A 15226-nucleotide genomic window follows, 5' to 3' on the forward strand; every position below is an offset into this window, starting at 1 on the left:
ATATATTCTATTATAATTAATTAATTAACAGAGTCTCTGAGCCTAATAAGCCCACTCCGCCAGCACTGTGTGTAATAAAGTCCTATTCTTGACCTCTACACGGTGTAGATTTGTGTCCTTCACAGACACCTGCTGAATAAAGAGGAGATTCAGCATCCAGCTTGACTGAATGTGTCTCCTCTCCCCACAGCTTGGTGATCTTTTGAGGAAATGGAGAAGACTGCCTTTGCCTAGCTGTACATCGCTTGTAAAAGAAACAGGTCTTTTTAGTGACAAGTGTTGAAAGGAGCCATTAGACAAATGTGGAGACAGGAAAAATGCCCCCCAATTCAACTGGCATCTGTGGATGCTGAAGCCACACCACAGAGCGCTAAACACTATATGAGAACGGGTGGTGTCAGAAGAGTCTCTACCAAAGCCTTTTCCCACCAGCAGGGGCCTCTCTGTGCACAGAACTCCTGGTAGCGTGATGGCTGCAGGCAGTGGAGAACTCCATTTTGGCATCTCTTTTGTGGTGAACATCTGCAGTGGCTATTAAAAGGTCTCTAGACAGTGATCTTTGTGAAGAGCTGGCTGAAGAACCTTCCTACTAACCAGGAGAGCCTGGCTTGGCCCGACAGTTCTTCCTTGCCGAACCTAGTGTGTCTGTTGGCTCTTTTTTTGTAGCTCTTTTCAGAAAAAGAAAAGATCTGTCAGCAGAATCCTTCTAAGTGCTTGTTCAAGACAGAGAGAGCCTTCCTTGCGGCTAAGTCTTGGTGCCACGGGGCATGCCTCACTGCAGCACCTCCTGCTGACCATCCTAGCAATTAGCTCTGGTTCACCGGTGCGCCTTCATCTAGTAGCGTCTGGCCACCATCTGTTCTATCATTAGGACTCATGTTGCTCTCAGGACTTCAGTGTCCTCTTATGGACACAGCCCTCTGGCTGTGCCCCACTCAGTTCTCTCCCCCCTGCTGGGTGTGGGGCGGATGTCCTCTACCCAGACACTTACCTCAGTGGCCAGCTGCAGTCCAGGGTGTAGCCACCTGTGTCAGTGGCTACTGAGGCAAAAGGTGTGAACCTCCAACCCTCCCATCTGTTTCCCTGGACCATTTCCCAACAGACCTAGAACCTTCCTCCACCTTTGTATCAGGGCCTTAGTCTGGCAGTAGTCAGCCAGGAGGTCACTCATGCACCCCTTACCCCAGCACTGCTCTGATCATGGTGCCCTCCCTGCTCCTGCCTTCCTTCATAGCAGCCAACCCTCCCTCCTCAAACTCCAAGGAGTGACTAACTCTTGCTGTGCTGAGCAGCTCTTTATATATGGGCTGCTCCAGCAAGCCTTCTCCTGATTGGCTCTCCCAATAAGCCCTTTCTTGATAGGCTGGGTTCTGCACAGCCTCTTCAAGGCTGCCTTAATCTTTCTCCTGCTTGTTTGGGGTAGACAGCCCACCACACATGGAAAGTGGCAAATGAGAAGTCTGGAGCTGAAGGAAAGGTTACCATGACTCAGAACTGAGCCGAGGTTGCTGCGACTGAAATACAGATCACTAACCATTATCTGATCACAGTGACTGGTGGGAGAGGCACATGTTAGAAGCCCTCTGTCTACTCAGCTGTGGCTTTCTGTGCACAGAGAGCCAGACACCTCAAGGTCTGCAAGTCTTGAGGGAAATGGGGAATGTCTGTACTTTAGAATTTGCGGGTGTTGACTTGAACCATCAAATGAAACAGTTGCAAATACCTTCTTCAGGCAGGCACCATGGCTTAGCTGGCTAAAGCACCTGTCTAGTAAACAGGAGATCCTGGGTTCAACTCCCAGTGGTGTCTTGGTGTATGGCTTTTGTCTCCTCTGCTCACATTTTCCTGTGTCTTCCTAGGAAACAGAAGAGGCCTCCCTTGGTATCCAAGTCATTGCTTGCTAAGGAAAAGGCTTCTTTGGAGAGAAGCATTGGAAACAATCAAATCACAAACCTGGAGTTGATGAAAACGCTGCTATGACTGGCATTGGCATGGCGTTGCTTCAACTGCAATTGCTGCAACACGAGAGCCTGCGCCACACATCCTTGTGATTCCCTGGAGATGTTCACACACAGATGTCATGTCACCTTCCTTTTGATTGTGATTGATGAAAAATGGAGCAGTTGGGAGAAAAGTCCCAGAGAGTCGCACCGTGGCTAAGCTGGGTGACTCACCTGCCAGGTAAAGTGGAGTTAGGGATGCAGCTCCCAGTAGTGCCTTAACAAATGTGTCTGCTCTTCCCACCTTTTGGTGGATCTTTTGCGGAAACAGAGAAGACTGCCTCTGCCTTGCAATGCAAATGCTTGCAAAAGAAACCAGTTGTTTTTTCTGACAAGTGTCAGAAGGAGGCACATAAGAAATGTGGAGACAAGGAAAAGGTCATCGTAACTCCACTTGTATCCATGGCTCTTGAGGCCAGAACGCAGAGCACTAAGCACTGTATGACCACAGCAAAATCTAAACATTACACCTTATTACACTAAGCAGTAGTTAGGTCAAGCAATTTTCTCATCCTACTGGATGTTACCCTCCTTAATACATAGAATTCCCCCTAAAACCTGGATTACTGTCCTCAGATGACCTTCATTTTCTCAGGATTCCTGCTGCTTCCAGCATAGGTGGGGGAGGAGAAAGGCAAAAAACATGATGCCACAGTCTCCTATTTTATATCCTTAGTTCAAGTGTCTAGAAGACACTTGCCCAGACGTGTCCGGGTGGGCTCTGCTGAGTCACTAGGTTGGGGAATCCTCCTGGTGTGGTCTTGTGCAACTGAGTCATAGACTTGAGCAGTCCCCACAGTGTTGTGTTTGGGCATCTGTCACTGAATTGGAAATCCCTTAATTACAATTCCTCTGCTGATTCATGGCAGTTGAACACCCTCCTCGGCAGGGGTCACTAGCAAAATTATAGCCTATTTCAGTAACAACCATACAGCAAAATGCAGAACTTCACACACCCTCATGCTATACATATTTGGACAGAATAACCGATTTCAGCAGATCATGACTTTTCATATGATAACTTACATGGAATGGTTTGTAGGACATATCACAGCCATATATGAATGATGACTATGTGATCTACAGGGAGCTCTTTTGAAGTACATCCTGTCACAAAAGCCTCTAGAGACTGGCCTTTGGGGAGAGCTGGCTGAAGAGCCTTCTGAGTAACTGAGAGATCCAGGCTTGGCCCTGCCAGTTTGTGCTTGCGAACTAAACTTGTCCGTTGGGCTCCCTTTTTTGTGTCTCTTTCACAGAAACAGAGCAGAAGTTCTTGGCCAATCCTTGAAAGTTCTTGTTCAAGACACAGGGAGCCTCTGTGCTGGGGCAGGGGTAGGGCTGCAGGAGATGGTCGGGGGTGGAGGTGCTTACCTCGGGCAGCACAGCTCCCAAAGTGACTGGCACACACTCCCCTCCAGCAGTGGCTCCTAGGCAGTGGGATACGGGGGCGGGTCAGCTGTGGCGTTTGCACTCAGGGCTGCAGGGATATGCCGGCCACTTCCAGGAGCAGTGTGGCAGGGAGGGAGGGGGCAGAGTGGGCAGGGAGCCGCCTTAGCGCTGCTGGCACATCTCCGTGTGTCACTTGGGGAGGCATCAGGTCTCTGTGGGCTGCCTGGGGCAGGGGCAGGGGCAGTGGCCGAGGGGGCTCGGGCCACCCCTTTGCCTCCTCTCTCCAGGCTCCCAGCCCATCTTGCCGGCCGACAGGGATTTTAGGCTGCAGCAGCGCCGGGAGCAGGAAGGGCGAACCACAGCGGCTGCCTCCCCCACATGCAGGAAAATGGCTTGACCTGCTGGCCCCACAGACTAAGGCACCAGGCCTCCAGCTTGCCCCATTCGACCCAATGGGTTGGTCTTGTGGCCAGAATTATTTGCAGTCGGGATTTCCCCCAACAGTGCCCCACAGGGGTCCAGGGTCAGCTCCAGCACAGGCCACACAGGAAGGCTTAATGCTCGAGCTGCAGCACATGCTGGGCAGGCTCTAGGCCGGGCTCCCCGTGGCAGGAGAGAAGAAGAAGACTGGGCCCCTGGAGGGGCAGGCTGGGGCTTCCTGGATCCCATTTGCTCACAGCCAGCGCCCTGCCCCCACTCCCATGTCATTAATGGCGCCCCCAGGTCAGCCAGAATGGAGCAGCGGTTTTCACTGCACCAAGTTCACTTATGGCTTACAGGCAACTCCCAGACCCACCACAGCCCACCATGTCAGCCAGAAAGGAGCCCACTCAGCCTCGCCATTGCTGCTTTTCCGTCCCCCCAGAACTCCACTTCTCCTGGGCTGCAAGGAGCCACCCCTGGGAAGCCAAGAGGCAGGCACAGGATTCTGCCTCCCAGCAGCCAACCACACCTCCATGGCTTTGGCCCTCAGAAGGGCAGGCGGGGGTTTCCTGGATCCCAGTTGCTCACAGCCAGCCCAGCCTCCACCTCTAAAAACATCAGTCATGCCCCCAGGTTGGCCATAAAGGAGCAGCCATTCTCCACTTGGACTCAGTTTTGCTTGTTTTCCTTTCACCCAGAACCCCCCTTCTTCTCCTGGGCTGCAAGGAGCCACCCCTGGGAAGCCAAGAGGCAGGCACATGATTCTGCCTCCCAGCAGCCAACCGCACCTCCCCCGGCTTTGCAGAACGAATGGTGATGCTCTACTAACCCCATTTAGCCGCAATGATGTGCTTACTTTCTGCCATGCCTTCCTCAGCTCAACTTTCCTCTTTTCCCCCATTCCTGCCTCACTTCCTCCTTTGGCAAGTCACACAGAGGAGGCCAGCAGGAAGAGCCAGCCTCCACCGGCCAACCTCCAACAGCAGAGGAGGCCAAGCCACAAGCCTTCAAAAGGTGACACGCCGCACTCCTCTAGGTTCTCCAGCCTGACGCCAAGCTGCTTTCTCCACTGCTGTCAGCACCCTCTGTCATGCAGGGGTAGGAGTTATCCCACAGACAGGCCAATAGGAGAAGGAGGAGGCCTTCCTGAACAGCAAGGGGATCTGGCAAAAGGAAGCCAGCATGTTTCTGAACCAGGGACCTTTCACGTGTTAAGCAAACATGATAACCACTACACTACAGAAACTCCATCTGCTTGGCTGTTGCTCACCCTGACACAGACCGATGGACAAACCTGGAGAAAGTGGTGGCAGCCCTTCAATAGGTCAGCTGGCAGAGCAGAGCACTGGAGCCGGCACTCAGGAAGTCGTCCTTACGTCGCCCTTGTGACTCCAGCTTGAGGGAGAGCTTCTTTTTCTTCCCCTTGCTGACAAAGAGCAAGAGAAGAATGAAAGGTCAGGTGGGCTAACTCGGTGCAGAAGCCCATGCTGCCTTTTCCTGCTGCATAGCCTGAAATGAGGGACTCGTGGCAGTTAAAGGAACTGCTGCACTTTCAGAAAACATCCCACCCGTGCACAAAGGGGGATAGAAGAGCCTGTTAGTCTAGCACGCTCCCAACTGAACTACTTCAGCAGCTGCTCGGTTTCTTTTTGGTCTCATGCTTTTCTGTCTGGGATGTTGTTATCAGCTGTGGCACAGAAAAAGGACGTCATTGCGAGCGGCCCATGAAGACAAGATTCACTTTTGCCTTCCTTGCTCGGCTTTACTTGCTTCCTCACCCTATTCCTGCCTTAGTTCCTGGGTTTCCTGAAGGTGACGGGGGGCCAGCAGTACCAGGAGGAAGTTGGGCAGCTAGACCCTGGTGGCAAAAGTCCTGCCGCCACTTGCCACCCCACTCTCTTCTCCCAGCGTCACATATTGGCCACCAGGGACTTTGGGCCCAGCAGCGCAACGGAAGGCAGTGGACAGAGCCACCCTCGCCTTGAAGCTCCAGCTCATTAAACCATATCTTCAATCGCTGATGGCCAATGAGAGACAGACATCACTTGCTATTTTAGCATTTGGAAATGCCATTGGTCAGTCACTGGATCTCTGTAATGCTGTTACAGAACAAATGAACGTAGAATCTATGTGACATTCTATACCTTTGGGGGAGCGGCTGTAACCCCCATAATCCTCATTTTCATGTCTTCGTGATCTTACATAGAGAGCATGACTTGTAAGGTATCAGGGAAAGGATATGATCTGCTGAAAGTCATTTCTCTACCCATAGATGTAGACCATTCGTGCATATGAAGTTATGAGAATTGTGCAGTGTGGTTGTCACTGTGCTGCAAGGTGGGGGAGTCAGCCAAATATTAGCTCCCTAGTGGCAACAGCAAGGAAAGTAACCAACACCCAGACAGGGTGTCAAACAACCATCGACAGCCATTGCCCAGCAAGGGAGCTACAATGCAATGACTCACCTGCATGAGGACACCCCAGGGAAATTGCTCAGACTTGCTTGGAGAGACGCAGTGATGCTCACCTGACTCTGAAGGGGGCGGGGGAAAGCCATGAGGGAAGAAAGGACATGATAAAAGGAGAGACATTTGCCAGGCTTTATCTCGCTCTGTCACCTACATCTACAGACACCCCCACACCAAGCAACTGAAGCGCTGATGAAAGGGGAGAGCCTGGCTGAAAAGCCACCAGCCAGCCTGTGGTGAGAAGCATCTGAGTTTGTAAGGGTACTGAAAGGGTTAAGATCATCTTAGAATTAAAAGCAATGAGGAGTCCGGTGGCACCTTAAGGACTAACAGATTTATTTGGGCATAAGCGTTCGTGGGTAAAAAGCCCACTTCTTCAGATGCATGGAGTGAAAATTGCAGATAGAGGCATAAATATAGATTGGAACATGAAGTGACGGGAGTTACCGTACAAGGGGAGAACCAGTGTTGAAGGCTAATTCAGTCAGGGTGGATGTGGTCCTCTCCCCATAATTGATGGGGAGGTGTCAATACCAAGAGAGGGAAAATTGCTTTTGGCGTGAGCCAGCTACTCCCAGTCCTTATTCAAGCTCAAATTAATGGTGTTAAGTTTGCAAATCAATTGTAACTCTGCAATTTCTCTTTGAAGTCTGTTTTTGAAGGTTTTTTGAATGGCTACTTTGAATTATTGGGTGTGAATGTGTAAATGTGCTATTGACTATACAAGTCCCATATGGTCTCGTGATTTGGATTCCTGGTTTTTCACCCAGATGGCCTGGGTTCAATTCCCCATGTGGGAACAATGGAGAGCTTTTGCTCAGAGGGGAGGCAGGAAATGAAAGGAATGGGAAGGGATCCTGCCAGCAGGGGAGTTGGACAGTGTTGGAAGGGGACCCCAGAAGTGGGGGTGGGGCAGTGGTCTGGGGGGAGATGAGGGAAGGATCCCAGCTCTGTGGGAAGTTGACATTCTGGATAGCACAGCCTGGCATGGGGGTGGGAAGAGTGAGTGTGTCCCTCTAAACTCACCACCAGCAGGCTTGGAAGAATTACGTATTTGTTGGTAAATGTCAATTTCTGTGTAAACACACGACCCAATGGCAAAATCTTTCCATCGATAATCATCAAAACTAACAGATGGGCAAAGTAAGAAACATGTTGCTTGAGAACTTATCCTGTTCTAATCCTCTAGGGTTCCCTTTTGCCTTAGGCACCACCACGTGGGCATTTCATATCCCTCCTCATTTTCACACAGACACAATTTCCTTTGCACAGATCCATGAACAGCAAAACCTCCCTGTGTCTATTGTCTGAGCCAGGGCATTCGATTCCACTGAAACCTTCTCTCCCACAATGGCAATGGTCAGACAGAGGGAATGCATCCACCTTCCCCCTGGCAGTGAGATATTCACTCTCCTCTTCATGCTACTGCTGTTATTCCATGAGCCATCAAGGATGGAATAAAAAGCTGAGTTTACTCCAGGGTGAGGAAAGAAAGGAGCCACCAATGCCCTCAAAAATCTCAGTGCCCAGAAAAAACCTGCCTCTGTTATTGGACTTACAGAGGTGCTGGCGATACAACGGGAAAAGGGACTGTCTGAATTGCCAAGGCAGGGAATGAACAATCTACAGCAACATCATTAACCACAAACACACTCTAATCATGCTCCAGCCAGTAGGGAAATGGGCAGGAACTCTGGCTGTTCAGCCATGGCCACACATACAGAGCTGCACAGCAGTGACGGTGCTGCGGAAGCTGGTCTGAGCAAACAATTGGAAATGACCCTTCAGTGAGAACAGAACCAGAGTGTAAAAAGGCCTCTGTGTTAAGTGGTTGTGGCTGAGGCCTTAGGTAGCTGGGCTAGAAAACCAAGGGTGTCTTTCTGTGAAGGTTTGATCCTTGCCAGCTAGGCAAGAATGGTGTGTGGTGTCTCCATGGCTGTATTTTCAGGGTCTGATCACAACAGTACCATAGGGAGACAAGCCTAGACATATTCAGAGGTTAAGGCCAGGTCAATATTTCAAACAGTGAGTCTATGCTGCTGCAGCTCAGTAATGGAGATGCTCTATGCCAGGGTTTCTCAAACGTCCTTTCACTGCAACCTCCTTCTGCCAAAATAACTTAATATGTAGCCCTGGAAAGAGGAACCAAGCCCCCCACTTGGGCTGGGGGGAGGAGTGCCAAAGACTGAGCCCCAGTGGGGGGAGGGCAAAACCAAAGCCTGAGGGATTCAGCCGTGGGGTGGGGTGGGGGGGCTCAGACTTTTGGCATCAGCCCCAGGACCCAACAAGTCTAATGCCAGCCCTGGTGACCCCATTAAAACAGGGTCATGACCCACTTTGCAGTCCTGACCCACAGTTTGAGAACCACTGCTCCATGCTGAGGGGGGAGAGTTTTCCTGTTGGTGTAGTCAATCCACTTCCCCAGGAGGTGGCAGCTCTGTCATGGGGAGAAGCTATAGCAGTGGGGGTGCAAGTTGTGGTGTTTACCACATTTAAGAAGTTTAATCAAACCCCATTTTTAAAACCACCTGTGGTCTGTGAATGGCAAAGGAGCTCGATGATGCAGGGTCTGTCCTTCAAAGTCCTGAAGATCACAATTCCCTACTCCTGTTGTAATGGGGGTATAGCTCAGTGGTAGAGTGTTTGATTGCAGATCAACTGGTCCTTTGTTCAAATCCAGGTGCCCTCTTAAAAAAAAGAAAAACATTTTCATTTCCATTCTCCATTATGTTCAGGAGCTCCACCATACGAGGATGCTTGAAATGAATGTGAACACTCAACATTTTGCTGTCCAAATGCATAAAAACCTAGCAAACCTGTCCATCAGCTGAAATCTGTTCCAATCCTCTAAGTGTCTAGTTTATGTTTTCTTCAATTAAACAAAGGTATCATTCCCTGAAGCAGAGCACAAGTTTGAAATACAGGCAGCATAGAGCCAATATTCATAATGTCAACTACAAAAAAAATGATACACATCTAGAGATAGCAGCATTATAATCAGCCAATCAGAACCTCTCCATAGACCCCTTACACGACCACTTCTCTGTAATGTTGGCTGCAAATATAGAACAGTGGTCGCAATGGTGAGCTATACAGTTACAGATTATGTCAATAACGTCACAGGAGGTGACACAGAATCCGTGAGATTGATACTGGAATACTGCCTCCAGTTTTGGTGTCTTGTTTGAAAAAGATGATGGGAAATTGGAGCTGGGGCAGCAAAGAGCCACCTAATGTTCTGAGGACTGGAAAAAATACCTTCTAGTGAGCTATTGAAAGAGCTCAACCTGATTAGCTTATCCAAAGAAGATTGAAAGGTGACCTAATTGAAGTGCCTTAATGGAGAGAAAATATTGGGTATTTAAGGGCTCTTTAATCGAGCAGAGAAAGGCATAAGAAGACCCAATGGCTGGAAGGTGAAGAAAGACAAATTCATATTACAACTAAGGCACAAAAATTCAAACTGCGAGGATGATTCACCACAAGAACAAGCTACCAAGGAAAGTGGGGAATTCTCCATCTCCTGATGTCATTTCATGAAGACTAGATGCCTTTCTGGAATGTGTTTGTCTCAAAAGTAGCTCTTGTGTCCTACAGGAGGCCTGTGATATGCAGAGGGTCAGATTAGATGCTCTAATGGTCTCTTCTGGCCATAAAGTTGACTAATTTCTGAAAAACTGAGTGTAGCATTGGGAGCAGTGTCTGATGTTTCCCTGTCTAGCCGGCTTGCTGCCTAGAACGAACGCTCCTTGAGTGGGGTGATCCACAGGGAGTAGCTCAAACCTGCAAAGTGCCTGGCCAGGGGCAGGACATTGGCACAGCAAGGGAGGGGTGCAGCAGTGACATCACAAAGGCCTTTTGCAGGACCTCAGCCTATTGGTCAGAGGTGGTGACCTCACAGAGAGATGCTGACATCAGCCAGGCAGGACAGGGGCGAGGTGCCGGGAGACCTCAGAGACCCCTGTGGCTTTGCTTCAGCAAGTCTCCTCCTCCAGGTCTCTCTTTGAGGACTGAGAGAGTATTCGAGTTCACGGACGTGAGCACCAGGAGGAACCTCTTTCGAGTTTTCTCCTTCCCTTTTAGTGATTTTACTAGAAAACAGCCGTCCCTGTTTAGAAGGTAAGAGCCTCCTGGAGGTTTGAAACCTGTTCAGTCTGATCCATCTGGTGACAGTTGAATTCTAGGCATGGAAGACACGAGCTTAAGGAGGCAGAACTTTATTCTGCACCTGGGATTTTGTCCCTTAGAATCACTGGGGACATTAGGGTTTGTTCTTTTTGCTTCCAATCTTCCTCCCTCCTCTTTTTCTCTTGCTTCCTTTGTCCTTTTACCTGTTCCCCTCCCAACACCAGGAGAGGGGTGTGTGTGTGTGTGTGTGTGTGTGTGTGTGTGTTGCGGGGGAGTGCTCTGCAGCTCCCACTGTGGGAGGTCAACCCAAAAATATGGGGCTGAAATAGTGCTTGGGCAGTGATCCCATCAGTGACCTGGGCCATCCTTTGGGCTCTCTGGTGAGAACCCTCAGCCTCCCGTCCTCAGTCTGTATCCCTGATTGGCTGAGCAGGGGGTTATTGACAGGGACGAGATTCTGGTCCTTGGTGTTCTCTTTTAAGAACAAGTAAATAAGTCAGAACCAGTTCTATGTTTGATGAATTTTGCTGCTACTCTGCATTAATGGTCTCTGAGCAGTTCATGATACTCTCTAACATTGCAGTTCTCCTCAAATACTTGCTGAATAATTACTGTCACTGTTGTTGGTCTGGAGCTCATCAGAGCATTTTGTTCAGGTCATTCAATGTATGAAATTCAATATCCCATGGTTAGTTTGAAAATCACGGCTCTTGAGTCCTATTCCCAACTCTGCCACTGACTGGCCGTGTGACCTAAGACAAATCAATTCTCCTTTCTCCGCCTTAGCTTCTCCCTCTTTCAAGTAGGGATAATAATGATCTGCTCCTACCTACCTCACAGTGCGTGGAGGCAGGGTCGGCACTAGGATTTTTGCCGCCCCAAGCAAAAAAAAATTTGGATGCCCCCACCTCAGCCCTGGGGTCCCCCGCCACATGCTCCTGCTGACCGAGCCCTGGGCTTCCCCCCACCCACAGCCCCCTGCCAGCCCAGCCCTGGGCTCTCCCCCCCCCCACACACACACACACTCTGTGCCAACAACATAGATTTGTTCTCCCCAGTCCGCCCAGGCTGAGCTGCTCCCGTTTATACTCCGTCTCCAGTCAGAGCATGCCCAGAGAGGGTGAGGGGATGTGGCCTCTTCAGCCCACAGGGTGCAGTTAACCTTAGCAGTGCCAGGTAAGGGTTGATGCACCTCATCCCAGACAGCATTTCCGAAATTTGGGGATTAGCTAGAAGATCTCTTCACGAGTAACCTCCTGTAGGGACTGGGTCACAAACACCTTGGGAACCAAATACCTGGGAGTTTTCCTAGTTCCGAATCACTTGCTGTGGAATTCTATCCCTGGATCATCTGAGACAATATTGACTTAAACAACTGAACTACCCTGTGACCATGTGCACTTACTTCGGTCAGTTGCACCCATTTGGGGTCTGCTGCTGTTCACCTTTTCAGAGTGGAGATTTAAACATACGACTGTTTCTCTGATAATATGTTCAACAGCTTGGAGTATTCTCTCCTGTTGACTGAACTGTATTTGAATTTTCTCCATGTCGTCATGCAGGGATAGGGGGAAAAACAAACCTGAAGTAAAAAAATGGTAATTTGTCTGAAATTTCCCAAAACATCTGAGCTACATTCTGTCAAACAAAACTAACATGTAGTTATATGAACAAGGAGCCTTCATGAAAGATAGAAAACCCATATCACAGAGAGGTAGAAGACACTTTCATTTTAATTTAAAGTGAAATTCCAGACTAGGTTACATCTGATGTCTCATTATCAGGATGAGAGATTCTCCCATGATCCACTGAAACCTGCTTCACCCAGCGCTTTCTCATGCATCCGACGAAGTGGGTATTCACCCACGAAAGCTCATGCTCCAAAATGTCTGATAGTCTATAAGGTGCCACAGGATTCTTTGCTGCTTTTACAGATCCAGACTAACACGGCTACCCCTCTGATACCTCTCTCATTAGTGTTATTTACAGGAGTTTTAGCGCCTTCGTAACGGGAGAAAAAACAGCCGACCTTCCCAGAAGCGGCTTTGCCATTGAGGGAAAAGGGGATTTGAACGGTGCTTGGGATCCATTTGAAATCCCCTTCCAAGTCTGACACTTTCATCTCCTGCCAGACTGACTCTGATTTAGGATCAAAGACGTACAAGCACCATTCCCAAGCATGGACAGCCAAGAACATGACCCCACCAGACACGCTGGGAAGCGAAGGAATACGAAGGGGTGAACTGTGCATGGCTCAGGCACAAGGTAACAGTTCTGCAGCACGTGGCCACCAGGGAGCAGCTGCTGGGCCCGGGCTCCTGCGTCACAATGTGCCAGAGCCCCGCCCCCAGGAGCTGCCCCGCCCCCGGGCTGTGCCAGAGCCCCGCCCCCAGGAGCTGCCCCGCCCCCGGGCTGTGCCAGAGCCCCGCCCCCAGGAGCTGCCCGCCCCGGGCTGTGCCAGAGCCCCGCCCCAGGAGCTGCCCTGCCCCGGGCTGTGCCAGAGCCCCGCCCCAGGAGCTGCCCTGCCCCGGGCTGCCAGAGCCCCGCCTCCAGGAGCCGCCCCGCCCCAGGCCAGTGCCAGAGCCCCGCCCCAGGAGCTGCCCGCCCCGGGCTGTGCCAGAGCCCCGCCCCCAGGAGCTGCCCCACCCCTGGCTATGCCAGAGCCCCGCCCCAAGAGCTGCCCCATGTTGGGTCTCTGGGATTTGTTCTCCTGCCTCCTTCTTCCCAGCACCCACCGCTCCCAGCTGCTCCCTTCCTGTGTCTGCAAACACCCCCTGGGCAGGCTGCAGTGCTCGCTAGGGCTGGCTCCAGTGGCTGAAGTTGCCTCCCTCTCTGCTCACCCGGAGGGGGCGGGACGATGCGAGGAGGTGGGCCCCGGGGGTGAAAGCAGAGTTAGGGGGCAGGGACAGAAGGCCGGGTGGGCAAGGTGGGTTTTTTGCGGGGTGTGTGTGTGTGATCCAGATGGAGTCAGAAGAAGTTGGGCAGCAGAGGCTCGGGGAACTTGAGGGGAACCCCCTGGGTGTCAGTGATGGCCAAGGATTGTACAGCACCTAGCGCAATATGGGGTCTGATCTCAGTCACAGTCTGTGCAGCACCTGGGAGCCCTGATGTCTGTTTCCTGATCACAGGCACTGGGGATGGAGTGAGGGAAACCTCAGCACCTGAAGGGTTAATGCAGCCCTGTGTGCAGCCCCTGCTAGGGTGACCAGACAGCAAATGTGAACAATTGGGACAGGGAGTGGGGGTAATAGGAGCCTATATAAGAAAAAGGCCCCAAAATCGGGACATCCGGTCACGCTAGTCCCTGCTGCGCTCATGAGGGGTTGGCTTAGAGAGTTGTGCTAATAACAGCAGCAAAGAGTCCTGTGGCACCTTATAGCCTAACAAAACAACCCAGAAACTGTAAGTGCCTGAGAGAACCCACTGGGATTCACTACATAGACTCCCATATGGGCTAGTGGTCAGGATTCCTGGTTTTTCACCCAGGGGGCCTGGGTTCAACTTCTGCTGTGGGAACCATTGTCGGAGAAAAACTCAGTTCTCGCTTTTTGTTTGGGTGCAGCAAAATCAAATACTTTATTCTTTCTCTAGTAATTACAATAGAGGGAGGGAGTGTCCTAGGAAACAGGGTTGCCCCTTGTCCCGGACAGGTCTCTCTCAATTGGTAAACAATTACAGCGAGCATTTATACCTTTGTTACAGACAATAACTAACAATAATACAGACAGTAAAGAGAAACAATTGCATCTGTTTATACATAAGCCTTTCTGCTATCTTATTTGTCTCACTACTAGAAAAAAGCAAGCCTGCATATTTGGTTATCTATTGCAAGGTCGTAATAACTTTTCACACAGTTTATTCTCTGCCTCACACTATCTTCGCTTCTACAAATCTCACGTCATTAGGGTCACAGCTAGCCTAACTCTTGCTAACTAACTGACATGCATTAAGATCCCTTCAAATCCTTGTTAATTATTTCCCTGCTTCCACACTGTGCAGAGCTTTTGCCCAGAGTGGAGACAGGAAATAAAAGGAACAGGAAGGGATCCTGCCAGCAGGGGATTTGGACAGTGTGGGGAGGGGATCCCAGAAGTGGGGGTGGGGCAGTGGTCTGGGGGGATGTTGGGAATGGAATGTGAAATGCTGAGATTGTTTAGGCTTCTGGGACGAGCCGATTACGCTGGGAACTGTGTGTAAGGGCTGGCCTTCAGCCCATTCTCACCGGCCAGCTAATTGTAAATAGGATGATAAGTCAAACCGGTGTTAGGATGATAATTACCCTATGGGGTTACAGCTGCGGCTGTGTTAATTTTGTTAACCAATTAGCAACTGCTTGCTTGCCTGCTTCAAGAGTATAAAGATGTATGCTGGGGGGAAATAAATGACTTTGCTGCCAATCAAACTGACTGAAGAACTTTGTTCATATACGCCTGTGATGCAACAAATGGTGACCCCGACGTGATTGAATGAGGATAGTGTTGGTGGCCTGAACTGAAAGGAGGAAAAGGAGGCGCACCTGAGTCTCAGTGTCGAGCGGCTAGGAGCCGCAGGGCGTCCGAAAAGAGGGGCGCACCTGAGCTCAGTGTCGAGCGGCGGCTGCAGGGCGTCCGAAGAGAAGGGCGCACCTGAGTTCAGTGTCGAGCGGCTAGGAGCCGCAGGGCGTCCGAAAAGAGGGGCGCACCTGAGCTCAGTGTCGAGTGGCAAGCCGCAGGGCGTCTGAAAAGGGAGGCACACCCCAGCCCAGAGGTGAGCAGCTAACATGGGAACCGCTGCATCAGCGGAAGAAAGGACGGTGCATGAATATTTGATGCGCATCGC

General features: G+C 50.6%; 1 non-coding gene and 1 pseudogene across 1 annotated transcript; one reads left to right on the forward strand and one right to left on the reverse strand.

The window, feature by feature from the left end:
* LOC120381560 overlaps window positions 1-15226 on the reverse strand; it is a 288979-nt pseudogene that overhangs the window by 82939 nt on the left and 190814 nt on the right.
* Window positions 1736-1809, forward strand: TRNAT-AGU. Its single transcript has one exon. It is a non-coding gene; the product is annotated as a tRNA-Thr (tRNA).

The sequence above is a fragment of the Mauremys reevesii genome, linkage group 14 (genome assembly GCF_016161935.1).
Source record: "Mauremys reevesii isolate NIE-2019 linkage group 14, ASM1616193v1, whole genome shotgun sequence".
NCBI classification, from domain to species: domain Eukaryota; kingdom Metazoa; phylum Chordata; order Testudines; family Geoemydidae; genus Mauremys; species Mauremys reevesii.